The sequence below is a fragment of the Eretmochelys imbricata genome, chromosome 1 (assembly GCF_965152235.1).
Source record: "Eretmochelys imbricata isolate rEreImb1 chromosome 1, rEreImb1.hap1, whole genome shotgun sequence".
Classification (NCBI taxonomy): Eukaryota; Metazoa; Chordata; order Testudines; family Cheloniidae; genus Eretmochelys; species Eretmochelys imbricata.
Window position 1 is genome coordinate 224,099,631 of NC_135572.1, and position 6,591 is coordinate 224,106,221.

At 47.2% G+C, this 6,591-nt stretch overlaps 1 pseudogene; it reads left to right on the plus strand.

Moving 5' to 3' along the window:
- Positions 1–6,156, plus strand: part of LOC144269875 (antigen WC1.1-like) — a 51,099-nt pseudogene extending 44,943 nt beyond the window's left edge.
- Positions 6,157–6,591: the final 435 nt, after the last annotated feature.

Consider the following 6,591-nt stretch of genomic DNA (forward strand, 5'->3'; position numbering starts at 1 on the left):
AAGCTGGAGCGCTGCCAAGCTGAGCCCTGGGCTGCCTGAGAGGCCAGTGAAGATCAGGAGCTCACAAAGGATCAGGCCAGCGACCTCCCAGTGGGAGCTTTAATTCCTGCAGGGGAGAGGTTCCCCCTCCCCAGTGTAACAGAAAAATTCAAACCTGTCTGCAGAAATCAGCTGGATTCACACAGGCTGGTTCTGGCCTGGCAGTGCCCGTGTTCCAACCTGTTATCTCAGCACAACCCAGATCCTGCTCCCACTGAAACACATAAAAGAGCTGCTGTTGGATTCTGCAGGGACAGGATTGGCCCCTTGTTATTTCTGGGACTCCTGTTTCACCGTAGTTCTATGACTTGTGCCTTCTCACCCTGGGCCTCTTCGAGTTCCCCTCACACATGCCATGATACACAGCTCTAGTTATAAGGGCTTCTTGCTGGTGCCCTGGGCTGAATGTGCTGTTTGCTGTTCCAGAGGGAGCTTCCCCCGAAGGGTCTCAGTTGGATTATGATAATGTGGAGGAGCCTGCCTTGAACGACGTCCACCAGACTCCAGATGGCCGAGGTGATCAGTGAATCTGCCTTCTGGAAGCAACGTCACACTGACAAAATCTAAATGTGTTTCCCAACAGGGACAATAGTGGTTTGCTAAGAAATCCACAAAGTTCCCCACCAGTACTTTCTATTGGCGTAACGCTGGGGGCACTGACCAGGTGCACTACAAGAGCTGTGTGGAGGCCCAGGGGTAGGGAAGTGTGTGATGCCCTAAGTCATAACAGAGGCTCATTGCAGGGATGGAAGGAGCAGTTCGCTCAGGAGCTGCCCACATGGTACTTGCTTCAGGTCATTGCCCTGTGACCCTCACTGACATGATCACGAGGGTTACGCACCATCTGTGAAGAGGGCACGTCGAAGCAGAGACGTCATCAATGCTGCAGTGTTCCCTGACCACCTTTCCTGGGATTCTGGTATAGCAACTTATAGACACAGTGACCAGGGCCGGCCCACAACATTTTGGCACCTGAGACGGGGAACTCTAATGATGCCCCCCTGGCTTGGGCCAAAACTTTGAAAGGTCTCAATTCTGCCTTCTTCCTGTTCTACTCCTTTCATGGTACTGCTCTGCTACCTACCCCAATAAAGGAGAACTAACAACTTAAAATGCCTTGTTCAAAAATTTTAAGTAACACGTAACTTTCAAATGCCTGAACAGCAAATGTAACTTTTCTTCTCTGCATAGTAAACACTGGCATTTTTATCTGTTTGAATAATCAAAGTGGTTCTTTCTGTGTCTTCTTGGTTGCAAAGATTTGAACTGCTTCCTGAAGGTCCACAGTCTGGGCCAGCTCATGCTCTATTGAGATGATTGCAAGGCCGACCAGCCTCTCCTGTGTCATTGTGGAGTGTAGATGTGTTATTAACTTCAGCTTGGAGAAGCTGTGTTCCCCATTGGCAACTGTTACTGGAAGTGTTAGAAGTATGCGCAGAGCAACAAAAGCATTTGGAAAAAGGGTGGTTATCTTATTTGTGCACATATATTCCAGAACAGCCTTTGGAGCTGTTCCTGCTGAAATGTATCTTGAAAGGACTTTCAGTTCATCACCTAAATCACTATCACACATGTCACCATGTGTCAACACTGTCTCACGTGCCCTGCATTGCTGGTGTAGGTCTTCTTCAGGTACAGTGAGGAGTTTTGGAATTTCATACAACATCCCAAATAGACTGCTGTGTTCCTTGAGCTGCATGATACGTTCAACTAACTGTATTGCACAATCTAGCACCTCGTTAAATAATTCAACTTTGAATTGTTGTTTGGGGTTTCTTAGTGGATTATCCCGTGCCTCGTAATCAAAATGTCTTCTTCTTCAGTGACTCTTGCATTCTTGAATGGTTGGGAAAATAGCTTCAGTGTGAAGTTCCTCTGCCAACTTCCGTGCACTCTTCAGAAGTTATGTATGTTTCTGGTGATTCCATTTCCCTCTGCCACTGTTCTCCCATGAACAGTTCCTGTCATAGCATTATCTTCCACAATGGCAACCGTGGCATCATCTATCTTCCCAATTTGGTGTTTGATAGGCTTTATCACCTTCGCTCGACTTTCCCATCATGTGGCACTCAGTGGTTTCAGTGTCAGAGAGGATGTTTCAAGATGCTTTTGAATGCTTCAAAATTTGCCATCGACGAGCTGATGCAGAGAAAAATACATAGATGCTTTGAATTACATTAAAACATTCAGCAGCCTCACAAGAAGCTGATGCTGCATCACTGACCACCAAGTTCAATGAATGAGAACTGCATTGGAAAAAAAAAAGCTTGAGGGTTTAACTCTCGGATCCGTGTCTGCACTCCTCTGTTCTTTCTTCTCATGTTGGAACCATTTTTGTAGCTGACATGAGAGGTCAGGGCTATCTCAATTCCTGTATCTTCCAGCTTTTTAAGAAGCACATTTGTCATAACAACTCCTGTAGTATCATCAATGTCAATAAATTCTAGAAAATATTCTCTGACAGTCACCATTGCAGAGACATTTTCAGTAGGTTCTATTGTTATTAGAAAACTCACCATTAAAGTCATTTGTTCCATATGGCTGATGTCAGGTGTGCAGTCCAGAATAACAGAGTCATATCTTGCTGACTTCAGATCTGCCACAATCTTCTGTTTGACTTTTGTTGCCAGTAACTGTGTGATCTCATTTTGAATTGTTTTTCCAAGGTAGTGGTGTGTGTACATTTCTTGGGTGGTGACTCTTCTTCGATGCTCCTGGAGTACAGCATCAAACTCGGCCATCAGCTCCACAATTTGAGGGAAGTTTCCATTGTTTGGCACATACAGCTGATCTGAAGTGCTAAGTTTTGGGTAGCAAACATTTTCACAATGGCAATGAGCCTTTTCCGAACATTTTGCCAGTAAAGAGACTCTGATACAATCTTCTCTTGATGCTGATCCTCTATGGTGGCCTTTAACCTTAGTCTCATCTCAAGCTCTTTCCACCTGTGGAATGCTCTCTGGTGATTTGCTGCCTTCTCATGGCATGCCAGATTTCTAGCCAGATTTTTCCAGTCCTTTGTTCCTGTAGAACCCAGTGTGGCTGGAACATTAGACTGGAAGCGTTTGCAACAAAAACAGTATGCAGCATTCTGGGTTTTTGAGTACATAAGCCATGGCCTCTCCACTTTGTCACCATTGGGGATTTCATGCTAGCAATGTGTTGGATGGAAACTTCTGTTTTCACTGTCTTTGGGGAACATGAAGGTTTCACTTGCTGTGGCCCATGCAGTACAAGGAAGTCCCTCAGGCTACTGCTCAAGTGGGTCCACAGATCTGGATCATCTAGACTTAAGAAACTAAACTCAGCAGCTGCTGTTTCTTGTGCCTCCACCACACTCTTCTCTGATCTACTCTTTTCTTCAGGAATGTGCAGGGTTACATCCATCTGAGATGGAGATATGGGTGCTGCAGCAGCTGCCAGGTCACCTGCACTCTGACTAACTGGAAGATCAGGCATCTCCTCACCACTCACTTCCTCGCTGGGGCCGGAAGGCTCACCCTGAACATTTGTGTCTATGTATCTCAGGAGAGCTCCTTCCGGCTTAGATAGAAAAGCTTCCTTTGCTTTCTTTCTTTTTCTGAATGCTGCCCCAGAGGGGCGTTTTCTTCTTTCACTCATGATTGCTGTTCTGTGCCAGCTATAGTGGCTCTCAGCACTCAATTGAAGGGGACAAATAAGCAGGCTGGTAGCAGGGCCTGAGTGTGGGAAGATATCAGCGTCTTAAGGGCCTAACTGGCTCCTACTACTTCAGTTGACTGCCTGTTCTCCTCAAGTGGGTTCAGGGAAGCAGCAGGAAACAGGAAGCTCCCTAAGAAGCTGGTGTTAATCAGTCCAGGCTCCTGGGGGTGCTAGAGAGGTACATAAGAGGCTCCTCCTTCTCTCTCTCCCTGCAGCTCCTGCTGCTTTCTGTTATTCCCTCTCCCCTTTTCTCCTGCCTGCCTGTTATGTCTCTTGTGCCCTCCTTCCTCCAGCACAGCACTCCACCATCTCTGTGCATCTAGAGCAGAGAGAATACATATGCACCAGCAGCAGACACAATTTTCTACACTCTGAGTCCTAGTGGTGCCCCCCACAGTCTGGCACCTGAGGTGGCCGCCTCAGTTGGCCTCATGGTAAGGCCAGCCCTGACTGTGACAAGGGGATGGGTGGGACATGCAGATTTTACACGCAAAGGCCCATGTCCACCCTTATTAGCTGGCTCAGCTCCCAGTGGTTTCAGTACGTTGGAGACTGATGGCAGTTTATGGGGTAAACTTTACCAGGAGAACACATAACTATTGTAACAAAATGCCTTTGTGGAGCAATCCCTCTAGGCTAGATCCCAGTCACCTCTTTCTAGAACTCCCCCTCCTCATCTGGGAGCTCTAGGATCCTCTCAACTGGCTCTTGAAATGTATCAAATCAATGTGATATGTGAAATGCCCCGTCGGAGGGTTCCAGAGCGGGCTCCTCTTACTGCCCTGAGAGATCCCCAGGGACCAGTGAAGCTAGTGCATCTGCAGCTTGTAGTTTAACTCTATCTCCACTGTGACTATTCTCTTAATTACTTCACATCTTCCCGTCAGATGCCCCTGCCCTGCCTGGAGATGTCCTAGGGGATGGTTATGATGATGCCAGAGAAGTGTCTGACTCTGAAGGTGACCCTGCTTCGGGGCAGAATGATGAGCAAGGCACTGGGGTGAGTGACAGACACAGGGATTCACAGACAGGTGAGTGGAGAACTATTTACACTTCACACTGTCTCTGCAGAGTGGGAGGGCTGGAAATGTGGGGTACACAGCAAGGGAACAGCTCTGGACAAATCAATGCCTGTGAGAAATTCTCTCCTTCTCTCGTCTCTCCATTCCCTGAAAGCAGAGGCTTCAGTGCCTGCCATGGGGGAAGGAACAGCAGGGTCCCTGCTGGGTGGTACTTCATGGTCAGACCAGCAAAATACCTAGGATCCTTCTGCCTCTAGGTTCCAATCCTTGTGTGGCTGCCACGCCCTGGATGTGCTGGATTCCCACCACTTCACTGCACGTGTATCTTTTGGGCAGAATCCTATGAACCAAAGTCCTGTTACTGCTACGCAAATGTTAAAGAGCCCATGACTCCTCCTGTAAAAGTTGGCCTATTGTCCTTGGCGAAAATCTCCCATCCCCTCCCGATTTTTCCATGAGCAGGGAGACCATCGGCCACCCCAGAAGAGGTGCAGTGCTGATGAAATGTGCATTGCTTAGTACTTGATAAGAAGAATGTTCTTATGTTCATTGTTAGGGCAGAGTGAGTTATGATCCTCTTAACTAAGCGCTCCTGGCTGATAAGTGCTTGGGTTTTCTACATGAAGTAACAGGTAAATGGAGTTCTCACTTGGCAGTGTTAGCTGGTCTGGAAACCAAAGGTTTTAATTTCCAGACTGTTTACAGAGATGATGGATTAGAACTTGTCATAGACCCGCCAGAAGACTGAAGGGGGAACAATTCCTAACCATTACTGTAGAGCAGAGATTCTCAGCTGTGGTGCACAAAATGTATTCTGGGACGGCATGAGAATCCAGAGCAGAGAGCGGTGGCTCCTTTCCAGGTGCCCAGCTTTGAAGGCAGCGCTGCCACCAGCAGCAGCGCAGAAGTAAGGATGGCAGCGTATGGTGTTGCCACTCTCACTTCTCCGCTGCTGCTGGCGGCAGTGCTGCCTTCAGAGCTGGGTGGATGGAGAGCTATGTACTTAAATGGCTCTTTGTGACTCAGTGCCCGACTGCTGTTCATATTTAGTGAGAGTTGCACGTTGATTTTTTTTAATCGTTGTATGTACTTGTGTGGTGGGGGTGGGGGGCATCAACTATAATGGACACAAAGAAGGGGGGTGATCAAATAAATTAGAGAACCACTGCTGTAAACTCTGCCTTGCTCTGCTGCTGCCCATCACCATAGAGTGGATCCACTGACTGTGTCTCCCTTGGTATTTTCAGGTGGGAGTCTGCACTCGCTAAGGAGTGAAGTTGTCTCTGGGATGGACAGAGAAATCCCATTCCCGCTTCCTGGAGAGACAGGTTATGATGATGTGGAACATGGTGACTCTGGGGGATCAATATCAGAACGATTTGATTGGGAAAAAAATAACCTTGTGATGATATAAATGCTTTGCCTTTTTCTCTCAGAAATGCTCCCTCTGCTATGATGCCTAGAGACAGTCCCTGCCTGGTAGACAGACAAAGCAGGTGTTTTTATAAGATTTGTGTGAAGTTGCAGGAAATACTAGTGGGAGTTGGAAAAGGTTCATAAACTTTCTTTGTGTAATTTTCCACCGTTTGAAGGGGGTTGAATTTTCCCGCTTTTTTATGCCTATAATTTCTTCATCTTGAATTTTGCCTTTTTTCATATTAAATCCTTTCTGAAAGTCTTCTCCATAGTGGAAGTTTTTCTTGCCAGATGAATTGTGCAGTTTCCAGGGTTCATCACAGGGAGAGGCTGAGATACAACAAACCAAGAGACAAGGGTGGACCAACTCTGGGTATGGCCGGCTGTTTGACGGTGGAGGGGTTTACACTGAATGTTCTATCAGGCACGTGGT